The sequence below is a fragment of the Crocuta crocuta genome, unplaced genomic scaffold, assembly GCF_008692635.1.
Source record: "Crocuta crocuta isolate KB4526 unplaced genomic scaffold, BGI_CrCroc_1.0 scaffold50, whole genome shotgun sequence".
NCBI lineage: Eukaryota > Metazoa > Chordata > Mammalia > Carnivora > Hyaenidae > Crocuta > Crocuta crocuta.
The window spans coordinates 1,412,277-1,433,013 of NW_027527428.1; positions in this window are offsets into that span (position 1 = coordinate 1,412,277).

Sequence of the window (20,737 nt, forward strand, 5' to 3'; positions counted from 1 at the left end):
GGCTCCGTGTCACCTGTGTCTCCCACAAAGATGAGCCTCCCGTGCAGTATGGATGGCCCAGAAGCCCCAGGGCTGGGCTCAAACATCACTACCAAGGTGGCACAGAGGACTGGCACCCCCCACCTTCAGGATGTGAGAGTTTCCTGGGATGAAGCCTAGGGGGCCTTCGTATCTGGCTGGGAGCTGGGGTGGAATGGGCCTGGGAAAGGGCAGTTCTGAGCCAGCCGCATCCAGAAGCCTGATCAGAGTCCAGAAGAGAATTTCTGGAGAGACTCACAACTCCATGTTCGTGGCGGCTGTTTCTCGACAGACCTTGGGCCAGCCACGCACCCTTCAGATGCAGCCCCCCCCACCCAACCTAGGGGGTGCAAACTTCCCTCCGGTTCCTTCTGGGCCTCTTATCTCTGCCCGAGTCACAGGAGCTAATTGCTGGAAGGGCTTTTAGATCACGTGGCCTCATTTCCAAAACAAAGGACTGGGGGGCACCTGCGTGCCTCAGTGGGTTGAGCATCTGACTTCTGCTCAGGTCGTGATCTCGAGGTCCTTGAGTTCGAGCCCCACATCAGGCTCTCTGCTGTCAGCACAGAGCCTGCTTCAGATCCTCCGCCCTCCCCCCCCCACTCTCTACTCCTCCCCTGCTTGCATGTGCTCTTCTCTCTCTCTCAAAAATAAATAAATGAGGGGCACCTGGGTGGCTTAGTTGGGTGGCTTAGTTGGTTAAGCGCCCGACTTTCGCTTAGGTCATGATCTCGCGGTTCGTGGGTTTGAGCCCCGCGTCGGGCTNACGATCTCAACGTCGGTGAGTTCGAGCCCCGCGTTGGGCTCTGTGCTGACAGCTTGGGGCCTGGAGCCTGCTTTAGATTCTGCGTTTCCCCCATTTACACTTTGTCTCTCTCTCCTCAAAAAATAAATAAAAATTAAAAAAAGAAACTTGAGATGTATCTATGAAGAGTTGGGTCCAAACCCACCACAGTGAGAGGCAGGGGGGATCCTTCTGCCCTAAGGGGAGGCCCCGCTGCAGCCCCAGCCACCTGGGGACCAGCATCTGAGGAACACGTGCGTGAAGGCATTCATTCATTTCCTTGTTTGTTCATTGATTGGTTCAACAGCTCTTTGTGTCCCACTGTGCGCCTGACACCAGGAGACGCTGGGGATACGGTTTGTGGCCTTGAAGTTTCACAGGCTAAATGGCCACCTTGCGCTCAAGGTAAAGCCCAAGGAGGGTCAGGAGGGCCTCGGAAAACACCTGCCAGGCCCCCAAGTGTTTGTGGAATGAATGAACAGATGAGCAGCACGAGAGAAGCAGCTGGAAGCACAAGAGCCTGTGACATCAGGGAGGGGACTTGCCCGGTGACTTGTCCGCTGAAGTTTGCGCCCTACATGACCAGCCTCGTGGTCCTACCCTTTCTGAAACTGGATCTGGGCTTCCAGGGATTTGTTTTCCTCACCACCTGGGGGCTGGGGGCCTTCCCAACCACCAACCCGCAGTGGGGGCGGGGAACCTCCGTGATCTGTCATCCGCCCCGCTTGGCACCTCTTCAGTGCAACTCCAGGCTCCCCGAGGAGGTCATTTATTTCCTCGCTGGGAGCGTCTGGGTTGTCGGAGTAAGCAGTGAGTTATGAGGCCCGGGGAAACTCAGTTTCTCTTGGGCCGTATTTCAAGCTAAGATATCCCCCAGCCCCGATGGGCCGCCTTTGCCTGGAGGTGCAGGGAGCTGGGGCTGAAACCCCAGGGAAGGGGGTTCTCTCTGGAGCCCAGTCCAAGGGGCCAATCTTTGCAACGTGCCGGGCAAGCCCGGGCATCAGAGCAGCGGACAATCGGTCCCATAATGAATGTTTCTGGCCTTCGACGACCCTCTCCTCTGCGAACTGGGACCCTGCGGATAACTGGGCTCAGAGTAGGAACTGTGTCCCCCCCACCTGGGCCTCTCTGGGGGAGAAGCATCCGGAAAAGGCAAGTCTGTACCCCGAGGACCTTATCAAGTCCCCTCCCATCGGCCTCCGCGTTTGTAGTCTGTGATTCACCCCAGGGCCACTGTGCCTTGTCGTCACCTGCTTCTTCCCCACCAAATTCAGACTCCCTGGCTTCCCTTGGCCAGCCTGTGAAAGTAGCCAAGTGGATCCCAACCCCTGTAAGAGGCAGATACGTAATGACAGAGTGACTTGGTGCAGCGGTAACAAATTGTCCGTATTATAGCACTTTACATCTTGATATCCATTCTCCTCAACGCGCTTATCTGTAAACCGACTGAATTCACACTGGGATGCTAAGAAAATAGCTGTCATATAATAGATGGGGTCTCCCAGAAAATGAACATTTACAAATGGCTGTAGCATTTACTTAAAATGTCATGCCAATTGCTTGCTGTTGTCTTTATGCAGCGAGATTGATTTTACTGCTCCTTCGAGTCCTCAGCCTTGATGGGTAGTTTTTAATGCAGCAGGGAGACGCTTTTTGTATTTAATCTATAAATAAAGCATGCAAAGGCATGGGGTCTTTAAGGTGCAGCCTTGGGAGCCGGCAAGNCTAGGAGAAGTTGGGCCTGGGCAGGGTCTGAGCTGATCTTATTCATGTATTCAAATATATGCAGATGTATGTATTTTGTTTAACAAGCTAATTCATTTGCCAGGCCAGGCAGTTAGGGGTTTTCACAGCGAAATACCCACACTTGATTCTGCCTTCCACACCCGATTATACCCTGGGGTTTTACTCGGAGAGAGTTTATAGAGTTGCAGCCTGGTATGGGCTGGGGGAAGGGCAGTTTGCTTCTTGGAGAAAATGACTTCGAGGTCTCTTCAAGATGACCCCCAGTGCTTTGCCCAGCCTCCCCGGTGCTCTAGAAGCTACTGGGTGTCAGCCCAGGGTTGACAATATGTACGATGTTCACCTCTCTCCTCAGACTTCCCTTCCCCACCAACAGATCACTTTTTCCTCCCCTATCCCTAAAAAACGACTCACAACCGTCCTTTCTCTGGCAGCCCCAGATGGGACACACAACCCCCTCATCTGTCCCCAGACCCAGTGTCATGTCCCCTGTAGGGTCCTGGGTCCCCTTCCCCTTGAGGAAGTAGAAAGGCAGAGCTGAGGAGGGAGGGGTGGAGAATTCTCCCTCGCATCTTGCAGGGAAGGACTTTCCACAGCATTGAGGAGCCTTGATAGTGCACTTGTGTCTAGAATCCTGGTGCACCTGCCGGAGAGTGAAACTTCCCTCCAAGTTGCTCAGAGCATGCAGATCGGGGTGAGGTCCGAGCTGGCTTCTCCTTCCACCAAGGGGTTGGAAGCATCTAGCTGCTTATCATCATTAACGGCAATGATAACTCTTCACCTCGTAGCGGGTTCTGCGGGAGAGCCTGCTCATCCGTCAAACTACCAGATCACGAGAAGAAGACAGGGGTGTTGGCATTAGCTCTATTCATTTGTTCAACGAATATTTATTGAGCACTTGTTATGGGCCAGGAGCTGTGCTCGGGGCTGGGAACAGATCAGGAAGCACAAGGTACTTGGTCTCCGCTCTCGAGGGCGTCTCTACTCAGGTGGGGATGGAGACGTGTTCTGTGGCTCTGACAGGCCCAGTGCCTTCTGCACATGAGCCCCTGGGTGGGCTGCTTTACCAGCCTCGGCAGCAGCAGACAGGGAAGGAGTCAGGGCAGGCTTCTTGAAGGAGGTGCTACAGAAGCTGAGAATGGGAGCTGGCCAAGCTGGGATTGAGGACCATTGAAATACAGAGGCAGGAGGCTTTCTGGAGGAAGGGACAGTACTTGCCGAGGAACTGGAATTTCAGAGGGNAGGCGTCTCTACTCAGGTGGGGATGGAGACATGTGTTCTGCGGCTCTGACAGGCCCAGTGCCTTCTGCACATGAGCCCCTGGGTGGGCTGCTTTACCAGCCTCGGCAGCAGCAGACAGGGAAGGAGTCAGGGCAGGCTTCTTGGAGGAGGTGCTACAGAAGCTGAGAATGGGAGCTGGCCAAGCTGGGATTGAGGACCACTGAAATACAGAGGCAGGAGGCTTTCTGGAGGAAGGGACAGTACTTGCCGAGGAACTGGAATTTCAGAGGGCAGGAGTTTCCCAAGTCACATAATTAGAAAACAAGCATGAGACCAATGTCCTTTAACCAACCTGGCTTTGGGGTCCCTGGTGGGAAATTTTATAGATGGGGAACTGACATAATTTTATAGATGGGGAAACTGACATAAATCGACTCAAGTGTCCTGACTCTGGGGAGTCCCCTTCTCCTTAGGAGGGTGAACATCAATGAGGCAGCCCCTTCCACGGAAAATGATCACTTCTCAGACAGATTAGACAGCTGTGGTTACCAATGCTGGTCTGAAAACATGATTAGACAGAATCTAAATAATGATTTAGATTAATCATCTGCAAATGACCCTCCGCAGAGACAAGGAAATAATAAAGAAAGCCAATATGCTCAGAGTGTTATTAATTACTTAGATCCAGGACCTGGCACATTAATGTTCAATAATTGGATGAGGGAAGGAGAGATTCCCTTGCGCCCTGGAATTGCTGGCCTCTCCCCATCCCTGTACCATACACGGAAACCCTCACAGTCCGCTTCAGAGCCTCCTCAAAAAGTAGGGTCAACAAATCGACTCATAGAAGCCTGGAGTCACCTTTTCCCAACCTGCTCCGTACGCAGAGGGGGAGACCAAGATGCTATTGTGGGTAGGATGCTGTCTTGGTCAGCTCCCGATGCTCTAACAAAATACAAGACAAAACAATAGCCACTGATTTCTCACAGCTCTGGATGCTGGAAATCCAAGATCAAGGCTCTGTCAGACTCAGTGTCCGCTAAGAGCCCACTTCCTGATTCATAGACATTGTCTTCTGGCTGTGTCCTCAGTTGGCAGAGTGGGGAAGAGCTCTTTCTGTGGGGTCCTTGTTATAAGGGCACTAGCCTCATACACAAAGGCCCCACCCTTACGACACCTGATCACCTCCCAAAGATCCCACCTCCGACTATCATCACTTTGGGGCTTGAGTTTCAAACTCAATTTGGGGGGCAGGGAACACAAACATTCAGTCTCCAGCATATATGCCTAAAATAGTAGGAATTGGTGCTAGAATAAGAACCAGAAGGAAGAGCTTTGGATTTTTTTTTGCACTGGTCAAGCTTTGAAAACACAAGTGTTCTAAGAAAAGCAGCTACAGGCACTTCCTTGAAAAGTCTACTCCCACATCTTGTGCAGGGGACCCAGTTACCCTGGCAACCACTCACTGTCAGGGGAGGCTGTTCTTGCCAGAGGCAGTTATGGGTAAGCCAGACAGAAGGGAGGCCAGCACCGGGCTCCATATTGGATGTGGATTGTCTCAGTGATCTGTTATTTGGGGAGCAAGTCACCTCAAAACTCAGTGGATTAGTACGATCACCACTTTATCATCCCTCATGGTTTTTGTGAGTCTGGAAGCTGGACAGGCCACAGTGGGAACTTGTCTGTGTTCTCACATGTCTGGGGTTTCAGCGGGGAAGACGAGCGCTGGGAAGACTAGCCGGCGGAGGGCAACGCAAAAGTGTGAGGCTGGAATCATCCGGAGGTGTCTTCACTCACAAGTCTGGTCGTTGGTACCGGCTGCTGGCTGGGACTGCAGCTAGCTAGGCTGTTGGCCAGCAGCCTCCGGGGGGTCCCTCTGCGTGGGCGGGTTTGGGCTTCCAAACAACATGGCCGCTGTTCCAGAGCAAGTGTCTGCTGGAGATCAAGAGGGGAAAGTTCCTCGGCATTTTTGTACTCTAGTCACTTGATGTCACTTCCATCTACTCTGTGGGTCAAGGCAGCCACAGACGTCTTCTCAGGTTCTGGGCGAGGAGCGTCAAGGTCAGGATGAAAGAAGCGCCCATGGAACAGAAGCTATTAGTGCGGCCATCTCTGCAAAATGCAATGGGTGCAGAGACAGTGCCTGAGCAATCTCATCAAATTCATTTATTTAAAAACAGACTTATCGCGTGCCTGTTGTGTGCCACGCACTGATTGGGGGGCCCTCTGTGTCTTCTCATGGCTGGGGGGGGTTGAAGAAAAGCGCACAGAAGCTGTGGCAGCAAAAACCAGACAGAAGAAGCCAGTGGGGTCCCTGGCCGCTGGTGTTCCCCTGAGAAGCAGCCACCCCTCTGTATAGATATGCTCGTCCATCTTCACCCTCACCCCCAGCAAGGGCAAGGTGAAGGCTACATGGCATGGCCATGACACCCGTGTGGTCTGGATGAGCACTGCTCCTGCCACGTGGTGCATGGGACTCTGAGTCCACAGGAGGAAAAGCAATTCTGGGTCTGTAGCCTCCCATGGAGTAAGGTCCAAGGTCCTGCTCGGCTCTCCTGCTGAGCGTGACCCACACACCACCACTCATCCCTGCCTTCCACCTCCCAGCAGAGTCCGGCGGCCCTGCCCCTCCTTCTTACCAGCACAGAAGCTGTACAAATGCTCTTCGTGGCCCCCGGCCCTCCCCCTGACCCCTTTTGCAGTGGGCTGCAGCCTCACAGGGGCACCTGGATTTTCTCCCCTCCTGCCCAAAGGTTTGGGATCTTTAACTGCTCTTTATTTTTATACACCCCTGTGAACTCTCAAAGGCCTCTCAGAGGCCACTCAATACTTGAATACAGCCAGCCACGGGCAGCTCACTCCCACCCATGTTGTTTCCCCTTATGAAATTCCTCAATCTCGTTCTACACGAGAATATGAGTTCATGAGACAGTGAATTTCTCTCTAGATCCTATTGTGACACAAGCACCTCCCTCGTCCCACCAGNGAGTTCATGAGACACTGTATTTCTCTCTAGATCCTATTGTGACACAAGCACCTCCCTCGTCCCACCAGAATAATTCTAGATGAAAGGATCTCCCCAGGCAGGGCCCACATTTGCATTTATATATAAATAGGGAGCCTTTGAAAAAAGTTAATTGTGAGGGAGGATGGTGGGGACTTCCCGGAGAGGTGGGGACAGTTTTAATGAAATGGACGTGCGCAGCGAGTCCCCTAAGAAGGGGCGGTGCAGCAAAAGGGTGAGGTAGCCGAAGGGCGGGGCAAGAGGCGGGAGGGAGGGCTGTCAAGATCCTGGAGGAGCTGGTTGGGAGATGGCAATTTCAGACCAGCCAAGGAGGATCACAGGGAAGCTGGATAATTTGCATGAACAGATATGATGAGGGGAAAGGCAAGAGGAAGTCAATATGAAGCCATCAGCATTCCCGGGGGTGGATGGAGGCCAGGAGGGTGGTTCATGGGGGGTGGGGGACGATGGCCACTGAGGCAGCTGTTTCCAGCAGAAACCAAGCCAGAGAGACCTGGGGTCAGGGCCTAAAAGGACCTGCTTCTGCAGAAGCCTGCAGTCAGAGGTGGACGGGAGAGTAGGGAGGAAGGAAGGCGGGGCCACGAGAGCCCTAACTCGTCCCCTCCTTCATTCATTCTTGCCTCTGAAGATCACCAGATTGCTACTCTGTGTAGGACCCTGAATGAGCCCCACCAGGAAGGCCAGGCCCGCAGGGGATTCAGGGAGAGACTGTACCACAGCCCTGCCTCCTGGGCGGAGCGGAGGCCTTCACAGGGGTGGAAGGTCCTTCTCAGCAGCAGGGAATAAGCAGTGAGGGAGCCCCAGGAATGCCACTGAGGACTCATTTTGGGGTGTTTGGAAGCCAAGGAGGAAATGTGGCTCTTGCATAGAGTAGAAAGAGCCCTTCGCCTCTCAACTGTTGCATAAACATGATGCACGTTTCATTCCCGACCCCTAGTGCTTCCTGCAACCTGTGCTAATGCCTCACTCTAGGTTCCGAGGTCCTCAGTGCACCTCGCCCTGCACCTGAGGGCCACCTCCTTAGTCTCTTCCTTTCCCTCTGTCATCTGAGCCTCTCAGACCCACTCTCTCCTGCTTCACACCCTGGGCCAGACCTGCCTCTTCTCTGGCAAGTTACCCTGAGAGGGGTGGGGTGGGGGCTTCCCAACACGGGTCTAACCCGAAAATGATGGGAAGGGGTAGGTCATTGCTTTCCCCTTGTGTAGGTCTCTGTGACTCAGTGGCTCTCAGTTCAGGCTCGTCCAAGGGACGTTTGGAAATGCGGTGGGGGTGGTTCATAGTGGCATTTAGAGCGTGGTGAGCCCAGTGCAGTGCAGTGCTCTGAACAGACCTCCCACCCAGTCCCCAATGCGCCTGCGAGAATATTGAAGGTGAGCCCCTCCCACCTCTCCTGCCGCTCACTCGCTCCTTCTCAGGGTCTGTCAGGCTGTTGGGGAAGATGACCCAACTAGGAACGACCAGCTCTGCTCCTTCGGCCTCACTCTTTCCTTCTGATCCGTGGGAAGGTTGCCATCTGATCTGCGCATCCCTGTGAAGAGCCTCTGGGCAGAGATTTCCTCCTCCAGACCAGTGACGGGGTGCCATTTGGGGGGTATCAGCAATTCAGCCAGGAGCCTGTAAGGCCCACTGTGACCCCGCCCCCACCCCATGCCAATCCAGATCATCCGGGGATAAAACCGGGATCTGGAACTCCCTCTCCCAGACGCATGGGTCCATGACTCGACTGGTCCTAGGCCCGGTGATGGCACCAAGTTGTGACCAGTCATCACTCCTCAAGTCCCAGCAGAGGCCCTCCTGAGGAGGTGAGCAGGTCTGAGCCTGGAGCCCGCAGACCCAGCCAACAAAACCCACCCGCTGGATTTCCGGGGACAGATGTTTGCCTCCCTACACCCACCTTCCCCACTCCCTGGAGGTCAGAGGTCTGCAGAGACCGAAGGCGCCTTGGGTGCAGCCGGAAACCACAGTGTAGGGCCCTGGAAAAACCTTCCCTCTCCTTGAGCTTGAAGGTGGGGGTTGGAGGGGAGGAGAAACACATACCTTTGATATATCTGATCAATGTGAGAAAATTGTTCTTTCGCTTTTAGATTGCACTTGGCCCTGAGGACACCTGCACCCCATGTACCCTTTACTTTTTGCTCTAAACCAAGAGAAGACAGATTTTCCCAGGCTGGAACCACCTCCTCTGACCTCAGTCAAGGGCAAGGGTGCAACCAGCCTGTTCTCTTCTACCTCTTCCAGCTCTTTTGCCCCTTCCTGGGCAGACATCTGGGCGGCACCAGGGATTGGGGCTTTCAGGAAGCCACCTAACAATCGGAGTCTGCCATGGGCCCATCGGCAGAGCAGGAAGCCTCGCTGCCCCACAGAGAGTGAGGCGCTGGCCATTGACACCTGCTTAGCCTGCCAGTGATGCAGTGAGACCTCCCATCCTCCACCACGGCCGACGTCACCATTCTAAAGTGGCCCTCCTGGGGCGTCTGGGCAGTTCGGTCCACTAAGCATCCAACTCTTGATATTGGCTCAGGTCATGATCTCACGGTTCGTGAGACTGAGTCCCGCATTGGCCTCTGAGCTGAGTGTGGAGCCTGCTTGGGATTCTCTCTCTCCCTCTCCCTCTTTCCCTCCCCTGGTCGTGCTCTCTCTCTCAAAAATAAACACATAAACTTAAAATAAAAAGTGGCCCTTGCTTCATCAGGAAGGCACTGACCCTTCCTCCTCACCCCTCCGCAAGGAGCCCCGGCTGGTACCTCCAGCTCAGGAATGCTGATCTGGCTCCAGTCCAGCCGCAGCTTCTGGATGCCTAGGGTCCACTGTGCAGCCCAAGAAGGACCCAAGGGCCGAGTTCCAGACACTGGCCCCGCGCTGGCCCCAGTGGATGCCGGCCTCAGGCGGGGAGAAAGCTCCTACCAAGCTGGTCTTTCGACAGAAAGACCTACTTCTCCACTCTGATTGCCCACCGCCATGTGCTCAGCAGGGCTCGCCTGGCGGTGTGTCCTGATGGAGGAGATAAACTCCCTGAAGCAAAGTGCAGAGGAAGAATGGGTTTCCAGAGTTTTCCCTGATCCACAGGAGCAAACCCAGCCATCCCCGGCTTGGAGCTGCCCCCAGCCCGGCAGGACCGAGTTCAGCCCCGGCACCACACCACAGAGCTTCTCTCAGCCCCTCCCCCCCATCAGCCCGAAGTGTCCATAGCCTGGTGCCGCCTGGGTCTTCGGATGGTTTCTGAGACCCCACATGTCATCTGAACCCCCTCCATCACCCAATAGCCAGTAAAATGTTAACTCCTTCCTTCCAGCACGGTCTTTCCTGGGGTCAACTCTCCCCGCCCCCCGCTGGCTCCTTGTGGCCTCGCAGGAGGGAGGTGGGGGCGTGGCCCCTGGAAAGGTCCAGGAGCTCCCGTCTCCTCATCCGCTTCCTCCCCTCCCTGCTCCAATCTCTGCTGGTTTCCTCCGGCTCCAGGAGGAGCCTGGACCAAAGGAAAGGGGTGAAAGAGAAGCAAGCATTTCACAAGGTGTGAAAGCCTTCAGAATACAATAAAATACGAACTTGAAAGAAGAGAGTGCCAGCCGTTCGCTCCTCTGGACTATTTCCCATTGGGGGATGTGGCATTTGGCAAATCTCAGATTGGACGGGGACGCCCCAAGACCAAGGAGAAAGGTAGAAGGATTGGGGTGACTGGCTCTCTGGCAGGAGTGAGTTGATCCCCAGGCTGTGAGAAAAGAGGTGCCTTGGATGGGGGTGGGCACCTGGGGGCCATAGGACGCCCTTTCCTCCATGGTCTGCAGGCGGCAGCGGCCTCCCTGAAGCCTCCGCCCTTCCCTTCCCTTTGAACTGGTGGAAAGAGGGCCGGGGTCTGGAGGGACCTGCGGACACGGGACTCAGGAGTCAGGCCATCAGCCGGGAGCCGTGGAGCCTGCAGCCTGCTGGACCCCGGTGAGTGAGCAGCAGAGAAGGCATTGCTCCGGGCATCAGGGACGAAGATGATGCACGAGCTGGCACAATAGACGGGGACAAATCTAGTTTGAGGTCTCCAAAGATGATATTACTCAGCAGGCTCATGCTTTTCATCTGGAACTTATTGGAAAACCTCGCTAAGGGGATCAGCTGCCTCCCGGGCTCCGACTCCCAACTCCCAACCAATTGGCGCTCAGGCCCTTTAAAGTATTACTTCTCGACACCATGAGCATTGTATGTTCCTGACAGGATAAGCCCGCCACAAATTAATACCTGGGGCAGATCCTAAAACACAATTCTTCCCGGCTGCAATAATTCCAGCCAACCCCTCTATCTGAACTGACAGATGCCGTAAATCTTTCATCGTTGCAATTCCTATATTGTTTTTTTCTTCCCGGACCTGGAACGGCCCAGACAATAAACTTTACCTCCTTTTATGATTATCGATGTGCTTACGGGGCGCCCATGCTGCCCACACCGCCAGCGACAAGCCAACGGCCCATTAGCTGCCACCGAGGAGCCCTCCCACAGGCCACCAGCAGATCTCTGTCCTCAAATTGGGGCTGGTCCAGGAGCTGGTGTCTGGGAGACGAAAGTGAGTGAGTCTTCCCATCTGGGCGGCTGAAGGTGGCGGTAAGGGAGGAGGAAGGGGAGCTCGGTCCCTATCACACAGAAAAGACAGGGACATCAGCATGGTGGCAGCGAGGACAAGGGGAGGCCCCCCTGGGACCTGATGCCTCTCTTGGGGCTGGCCACCGTGATCCAGGCAGAGTGAGGGGCCTGCCGGGCCCGCAGGACTCGGAATTACCATGTACCCGGCCTATTCCGAATTCTATCTGTCACCAAGCGCGACACAGAAAGTCAGAGCTGGGCCCTAGCCCCCTGCACCTTTATTTCTCCATCTGCAAAATGGGATTTGGGACACAGGTCTTGCCTGTTCCTTACAGCTATGGGAGGATGGGGAAGAATACGGCCAGGTGGCAAGAAGCCATAGAGATGCCCTGGGCTGGGCCCAAGTGCCCAGAACACCACTAGGGCTGTTTGGATAAAAGCTGACCAGCAGCGGGCCAGCCCTCCATGGCTTGAGCACATGGGGGTCCGTCAGTTTCCCATGGTTGCTGCAACAAAGTGCCACAAACCAGGGGGCTTAAACCACCAGAGATTGATTCTCTCACAGTTCTGGAGGCCAGAAGGCTGAAATCAAAGTATCGGCACAGCTGGCTCTTTCTGGAGGCCCTGATGGAGGAGGCGTTCCGTGCCTCTCGGGCCTGGGGGGCTGCTGGCAGTCCCTGGCTTTCTTCAGCTTGGAGGCTCATCACCCCACCCTCGGCCTCTGTGTTCACATGGCCTTCTCGCTCTGTGTCTTCTGCACCCTCTCCCCTTCTTATAAAGGCCCCGGTCATTGGATATAGGGTCCCCCCAATCCAGTGTGACCTCATTTCCACTAATTAACCTGCAGGGATCTTATTTCCAAATTGAGGACACATGCTGAGGTTCCAGGGGGACGTGAATTTGGAGGGAGGACCCTGTTCAGCCCATGATGGGTGCGATGAGGGGCGACTCTGCCTGAAGTTCTTTCAACAAAGTCCACCTCCTGCTAACCCGCAGCCTACTTCTGGGGAGCACTTCCTCCAGGGTAGCGCTTCCTGTGGGGAGCAGTCCCTTCGGGGAGCACTCCCTCTGGGGAACAGTCTCTCTGGGGAGCACTTCCTCTGGGAAACACTCCTTCCAGGGAGCACTCCTTCTGGGAAGCACTTCGCTAGGTAGCAGTCTTTCCGGAGAGTACTCACTCCAGGGAGCACTCATTCCTGGAAGCACTCCTTCTGGGGAACACTCCTTCCGAGCAGCACTGCCTCCAGGGGACACACTCGTGGCCAGACCTGCTCAGAGGCCAGGGAAGCCCCCTCACTCAGCTGCTCCTGGAAGGCTTGGGGTTTCCCAGGAAAGCTCTGTCCCGAACACTTTGGCTCCCTGCCTGGCGGAAAAGCACCTGACGCCCTCCACACTTTGGTCACCTGCTCTCAGCCAGCACCCTTGCCTTCCTCTCTGCTCCAGACGCTCCGCCAGGGCCTTTCAGCCACCATGGAGTCTCAGCTGCCGCCCCATGGAAGCCCATTCCCAAACTGCACATTTAAATTATACATTAGCTTTTAAAGCAGTACTTGAAGCTGGCAGGGAGATGGATCTTTATCAGCGGTGAATGCCCACCTCGGGCTGCTAAATTTCATCTTGGGTTCACGTGACGGGTAATAACTCTCACCTCCCTCCCTTTATTAAGAGCCACGGCACTTGTCGCTCTATGCAGAGGACACAACAGCACACACGCCACTCCCAGGGGCTCACGGCTCACAGGGGCTTCTCCTCTCCCCGGGTCTCAAGGCCATCGGCCATGGCGGCCACTGTGGGGACCCAGGAGGGCCCCACAATGACCCCCGTCCGCAGTGCTCAGGTCACTCTGCCCCGGGGACACGGGGACATTAGCTCTACATCGCGGGTCCTCCTGTTTAATTACTGGAGAGAGGCATTCTTGTCACCTGCTCTGTGAGTAAATAGTCTTGACATTTTTAGCAAGTGGCTCTTCTGAAAGAGGCAGATGGCTCCTGGAGGAACTCTTCTGGAGAGAGGAGGCCAGGCTGTTTTGCAGAATTGTCTGGTTGAAACCTATCTTGGGGGCTTGTCCTTCCCAGTGCCCTCCTCTCTGTCTCATTGGGAGAAGTCTTCGTTTTCCTAACCCGCCTCCAAACCTCCAAATCTTGCCGTCCTGGATGACATCCGTCCCCTCCCCAGCCAGAAGGTCTGGGGCGAATCGATTTTTCAAAAGCAAGAGCAGATCTGTCATCTCGCCCTCCAGCCTCCGCTATGGGCCTGAAGGTCCCCGCTGAGGCTGGAGCCTTTGCCACTGACCTTGGCACTTGGGGGCGGGGGAGGGGATGGAGGCCTCATGGTGACGCGCTCGCAAACACGGGGGCCCCAGGCTGTCTACCATGTGAAGAGATTTCCGGAGACGTCTCTGTCCTACATAAGTTGTTAAAAGCCAAGATCAATTTGCTTCTGAAAATAAGGTAGATCAATATGAATAGTGCTGTCTGTGGCCAAGTGTGTGTCCCTGACCATCTGCCCTCCGTGGTGCATGCTCCCTGCTGCCTTCCTCCTCCCCCACCCCCACCCCCGATCCTTCCCATCCTGTTGACATCTGCTCCTGTTCCCCCAGTCACCCCATTTGTCATGCCGGAAGAGACATGACCTTCCCAAGGAGACCTATATCTCAGAGAGGTGGGTATGCTCCCTACTGGTGGAGGGGACACAGGGATGTGGGGTTCCCAGAAGCAGGGTCCCCTGCCCTGTGGACCCCCAGTCCCACTCTTCCTCTGCTTCCCCAGAGCTTCAGCTGCATTCTGACAGCTTGACTGAGCCCCAGCCTGAACTTGTAGCCTGTGACTCACCTTGGGGAGCAGCATGGGAAGGGTACCAGGGACAGCCACCAGGAAGCCCTCCTCCTGTCTTAAATCATGGCTCTGCCCTCGACATGGCGTGTGTGACCTCAGATACAGGTGATTAAACTCACCAAGCATCAATGTCCTCATCTACTCGTCAGGGCTGATGACATCCTGCTTGGGTTACGCTTGACACAGAGTAAGCTTCTAATTAATAATAACAGTCACCAAATGAGCGGGCGCTTACCACGCACCTGACACTGGTCTGAGCACTTTCCCTGTATTAACTCACTTAAACACCGCAATAGTCTCATGATTGCCCACCGTTATTACCTCCTCCATTTTGAAAGTGAGGAAACAGGCCCCCCTGGGTGGCTCAGTCGGTTAAGCGTCCGACTTCAGCTCAGGTCATGGTCTCACAGTTCGTGAGTTTGAGCCCGGCTTCAGGCTCTGGGCTGACAGCACAAAGCCCGCTTCAGGTCTCTGTCTCCCTCTCTCTCTTCCTCTCCCCTGCATGTGCACACTCTCCCCCTCTCTCAAAAATAAATAAACGTTTAAAAAAAAAATAAGTGAGGAAACAGAGGGCCAGAGAGGTTGAATCAATTGCCCCAGCTTGCATGGCTGCTAAGTGTAGAGTCGGGATTTGAACGCAGGCAGTCTGGGCTTGGAACCCCTGGGGTTCAGCCCTGGAATTATTCGTATTTTGGGGAGCTGCGTCAAGCTGGGGACAGAGATGCAGTGTCCGAAGGGCGTCATCCCGCCCTTGCCTTCCGGAACCTTCCCCTTCTTGCCGGTGGCCTCCGAGGTGAACAGGGAAGACTTCTGCTCTCCCTGGGGTTTTATGTTGGCAGACACTTCAGCCACCGAGGATGATTTAGCCTCATCAAGGCTGTCGCTCCCGCTCCGCTCAGCAGCCTCGCTTGGAAAATGATGATGGAGTAAGATTTAAAAGCCTGGAGAATGGACTATTATTCTTATCAGTGCTAATAAAGGTGAAAGCGTTTTATTTCCCGGTGTGAGTGCGGCCCAGACAGAGACACCTCACACTCCTCTTCACCACGAACTCCCGCCCTCCCGGCCTCCAGCATCTTCTGAGTTCCTCGGGGACCTGGGTTCCTGAGAACCTCAGCTCTCTGCAGAAGCGCCCCAAAGGCCGGTGGGGCAGAGGGATGACAGAAGGAGGTGGGTGTTTTACCGTCAGCGAGTCACTCGACCTCACACAGCCTACATTGTAGAGAGGAAGAAAGACCATAGAAATAGACTGATACATACATATTACATAGGGTAAGGCAACGATCTGTGCTTCGAGGCAAAATAAAGCAGGGGTGGGGGAGGATAAAGATCATGGGGAGGGAGAGGCGTGAGTCAGGAATGAGGCAGGAAGCCGATGGGTCCTCAACTAGCATCATAGGGAAGATTTCATACAGGGGAGAAGAGGTGAGCAAGGTCAAGAGGAAGCAATCAGGGAGGGTCCGGCAATCAGGGAGGGTCGGTCACGCCGGACCAGCTGGAGTGGGAAGCCAGCTGGCTCCGCTCCCAGGCCTGAAGGAGCAAAGGGAAGAGCGGGTTGCAAAACCTGGAAAGAGCCAGAGCTTTAAAGGCAACAGGATCTCAGCCAACCTGCCATCCACTAAGGAGGGACCTTCCAGAAACTTCCATTGGCCAAGCCCAACAGGAAGTCAGAAGGCAAGGGGCCCTGGGTGAGGTAGTCTCCTTGGTCAGCCTCCTATGACACAGAGTAGGGCAGAAATCTGAGGCATGGCCTGGAAGCCTGAATGGGGATGGGGCAGTGGGGGGCTGCTGCTATTTTGTATAGGGGGGTCAGAGAAGACCCTCTGATGGAGTAACACTGAGGCAGAAGCCTGAAATGTTCTGTCCTCACCTCCCAATGCCTGCTTTAGTTTTCACCCCCATCGTGACCAGCCACAGATCTATCCTGGGCCCCTGAAGGAAGAAGGAAGGAACCACAATGATCTTCCTCCAACATGAGGCTACAGTGAAAATGGAGTAGATAGGGGGGGTCTGGCTTTGGAGGACATCTTGGCTATAAGACACAGACATGCCCTGAGCTGGTGGGAGCTTCTGTGAGGCACCAGGGTCATCACCACCCTCTAAGCTGCCTCTGTGACTTTCCTGGAGAGTGTGGGGGTCCCCTGAAAGGAATGACCAAGGCTCAGGCCAGTACAGTCTCTTCTTCTTTGGGTTGAGTTCATGGAGACTTTGCAGGTGGTACCTGTACTCCCAGAAGAAGGTTCTCTACCTCCTCTTTTGTCCCCCTGGGGAGGTTGCACATGCAGATCTTGCCATGACATCTTGCGCCGACTTGTCTATGAAAGTTGAGTTAGTTATGAGATGACAAAATTGCATTTAATCTCAGAGATAGGCTCAAGAAATACATACACACACGAGCACACTCACATGTGCGCACACTGACTTCCACCCCAGGCTTCCAACTTTGCACAGAGCGCAATCGGCTCTCTTGGGATTCCTGATGATAGGAAAGGGTCCCTGGAATTCCACTCAGATTCTGCCTCTCCACTCTCCACCTGTCATCACAGGCCACACAGCAGCCACCAGATACCAAGAGTGCTTTCCAGTTCTGCAAAGAGATGAGGGTCTTGCTTTCGGGAGAGTTTCTCTGTTTCTCATCTGTCATTTTTCTTTCTCCCCAGAGCATTCTTCTGAGCTGGTTCTAAGAGACCCTCTCCCCAGGGTGCATTCCTGCATGATAACTGGTTCTGTATGGGTTTGTTTTGCCATGCTCTGTGTTTCCCTGCTCATCACCCTTTCCCTGGAGTTGGAAATCAAATGCAATCAGCTGGCTGGATTCGTGTACTTCATGTTCATTGCTCTTAGAATAAATTTCTAACCCTTACAGTGACCTGCAAAGCTCATGCATAATGATCCCCTCTAGCTCTGTCGCGTGGCTCTCTCCCTCCGGCTGCATATTTCCAGCCGCATCGGTTTCCTTTCTGTCCTTTGACCACACCAAGCCTTCTACACCTTTGTCCTTGCCATTTGATCTGCTGGAACGTCTCCACTCCTGCTCGTACTGTACATGATTGTTTACTCTCATTCTTTAAGTCTTAACTCAAAAGTTACCTCTTCAGTGACGTCTTCCTTCTCCACCCCATTCATGAAATCTCTACTCATCTGTCTCAGCACCCTGAGACATCTCGGGCTCTTTCTCTCACAGCGCTTATGACTTACCTGTAGCTATACTGTTGGTCAGTTACTGGTGATGGTGGTGGTGGTGGTGGTGTGTGTGTGTCAATCTGTCTTCCCCACTAACATGCGTACTTCTTGAGGTCAGGAACCTAGTCTGTATTTGTGTAAATAGTAACTTTTACTACTATATTTATAGTAAAAAATTAACCCTGCCCTCAGAATGGCCTTTTCCCTCACCTCCTGGAAGTCCACTTCTTTTTTTTTTTTAATGTTTATTCATTTTTAAGAGGAGGGGGAGGGGCAGAGAGAGAGGGAGACAAAGAATCCGAAGCAGGCTCCAGGCTCTGAGCTGTCAGCACAGAATCCAATGTGGGGCTCAAACCCACAGACTGTGAGATCATGACCTGAGCTCAAGTTGGCTGCTTAACCAAATGAGCCACCCAGGCGCCCCTGGAAGCCCACTTCTGAGCTCTTAAAATGTCCTGCCTGATAGGAATGTCTGTTTGCCTATGGGCCTTGGGACAGACAGATAGTCTATACTTCAATATGATTTACAGAGGTCCTGGGTGGGCAAGTCTTGAGCCACATGGTTATCAGCTTGACTTCTGAGCAGCTGGAAACTAAGGTCAACTACACAGGCTTCAACCAGATCTATAGGATTGAACCCCAACAAGATCACTGGACACCAAGGCTCTGAGTATACTGATTGGCAATACCCCATGAGTGTTAGCACGTATCGTGGCTGGGAGAAGGAAATGCTGTCTGTAGGGCTCCCCTGGGAGAGGACACCTGGAAGCCCCACACTTAGCCTCTCCTGGGCCCTGACCCATGTACCTCTTCCCACTGCTGATTTTAACCTGTGTCCTTTTGCTGTAAAAAAAAAAAGTATACCACCAGTATAACCATGTTGTTGAGTTCTTCAAGTCCTACTAGGAAAGCATTGAACCTGAGGGCGGTCTTGAGCACCCCCAACCTCTGCAGTATTGTTTATGGCAGCCCTTGGACATGGTCTCGGCCACCTGCGGCACCCTCAGCCTGAAACATGGGCTCACACCCTACCAGATGACTTCCAATTCTCAGAAAATGTGGAGCTTCCCACAGGCTGTTTTTGTGTCTGGGGATTCCTTCCTTTTCTCCCACCACCTCCTCAATTCCTCATCACCCTTCCATATCCGGCTCAAACATCACCTCCCCTGGAAAATAAGTCCCATAAGCACCACCCCCTCCAAGCCTGGATGAGCTCATTCTTCTCTGGATTCCCAAGGCATCCTGCACTAACCTCTATTGTAACTCATGTCATTCAGTTATAATTGAAAAGACTTCTGTTTAACCTTCTCTTCCTTGAGCTGTGTTGTATCTAAAGCTCTTTTGCCTGGATGTTAGCACTTGAGCTCTTTAAAGACAGGGACTGTGTGCTCTGTCTCTAGGTCTTTGCTAGTATGCACTGGGCCAATTACATAGCAAACGCTCAATAGAACATATGCATTAACAAATGGATCAATCTTTCAATAATGAAAGGTAGATGCAAAGTTAGGGACGGACATGGCTAGTGGGAAATTATTTTATACTGGTGGTTGCATCGCAGTATTTAGCACCATTTTCAGAAATAAGATTCTGTCCACTCATTTTTACTCCCACAAAAAGGGACAGGGAAGACACTGATGGGGGGGGGGTGCCCTCCCCAGGAGCTGCTTCAGGAAGAGAAACGACGTGCTCTACATGTTGACAAGAAAGCCGTACCCCCAAAGCTTTGCAGAATGTTGACCTAATCTGAGACATGGGTTGTGGGCAATGGACCCTACTAGCCTCCATTCCTCTCTGGAAAGCTGACTGTAGGACTGTCTAAGATGATCCTTCATTTCCTGGTAGCTCTTCTCCTCGAGTACAGTCTGGCTCAGAGTCTCGTTCTGACCAGAATAGGGCAAAGGTGATGCGATGTCACTTCTGAGACTGGCTCTAAAAGATGACGACTTCTGCCTTGCTAGAGGACCTCCCCTCTTGGTGGATTTCTTTGGGTGACAAGAGTTTGAGAGCAACATCTAGCCAAAAGCCACCTAAGAACTAACACACTCAGTCCAACAGCCATCAAGGGTTGGAAGCCTGCCTACAGCCACAGAAGTGAAGTTGGAGGTGAGTCCTTCCCTAGTCGAGCCTCATCCGTGGGACCTTATTTATGGCAGGACCTCGTCCATAGCGGGACCTCATCTGTAGCTAACACCTGGATTGAGACCCCAGAGCAGAGGGTCCGGCTAAGGCACACACAGATTCCTGACCCCAGACACTCTGCGATGATAAGTGTGTATTTTCTCAAGCTGCTATGTTCTGGGGTGATTTGTTACACAGTAAGAGATCACTAACCTCTGATCAATATGGGCTCATCCAGAACTTTATAGTTAGCAGCACAGCATGGTAGTTTAGCCATGAACTCTGGAGCCAAATGGCCTAGATTTAATTGTAAAAAAAGTTTTTTAATGTTTATTTTTGAGAGAGAGAGAGAGAGCAGGGGAGGGGCAGAGAGAGACACACACAGAGTAGGAGGAAGCAGGCCCCAGGCTCTGAGATGTCAGCACAGAGCCTGACGTGGGGCTTGAACCACAAACTGTGAGACCATGACCTGAGCTGAATTTGGACTCTTAAGCCAGGCACCCCATTTAAATTTTTTTCATGTTTATTTATTTTTGAAAGAGAGAGAGGAAAAGAGAGAGACAGAGCATGAGCAGAGGAGGGGCAGAGAGAGAGGGAGACCCAGAATCCAAAGCAGGCTCCAGGCTCTGAGCTCTCAGCACAGGGCCTGACACAGGGCTCAAAATCATGAACCACGAGATCATGACCTGAGCCAAAGTCGGACACTTAGCCGACTGAGCCACCCAGGCACCCCAGATGGCCTAGATTTAAATCCCAGACTTTCTATTTTGTGCCTGTGTAACCTCAGGAAGTGACCCAGCATTAGCTCTCTCACTGGGGCATAACAGTATTCTCTACCTCACAGGAGGATTATGAGGATTACATCATACACATAAGATGCTGAGAGCAGTGGTAATAGATTTCTAATATTTATCACTATCCAGTATATCACATCAATATTGGTGATATTCGTTATTCTAAACTTTCGTGGCCCAAGTTTGATCCTACATGAGCACATACGGTTGATCACACATCACCCACACCACCCAGCCCTACCACAAGCCCATAGAGGGAAGGCCTTGGGGCAGCCTCCCACACCCATCCATCACCGCCTAGAAGGTCAAAGTCTGGTCCCACCACCTCCCCTTGGCCCAGCATCCTGGTTACTCTCGCTTTTGGCACACCAAGAGCAGAGTTGCACACACACAGTGAGTCATTCCACTATTTGCAAACACATTTAGAAACAGCCAGGATCCATTCCCTCTGATT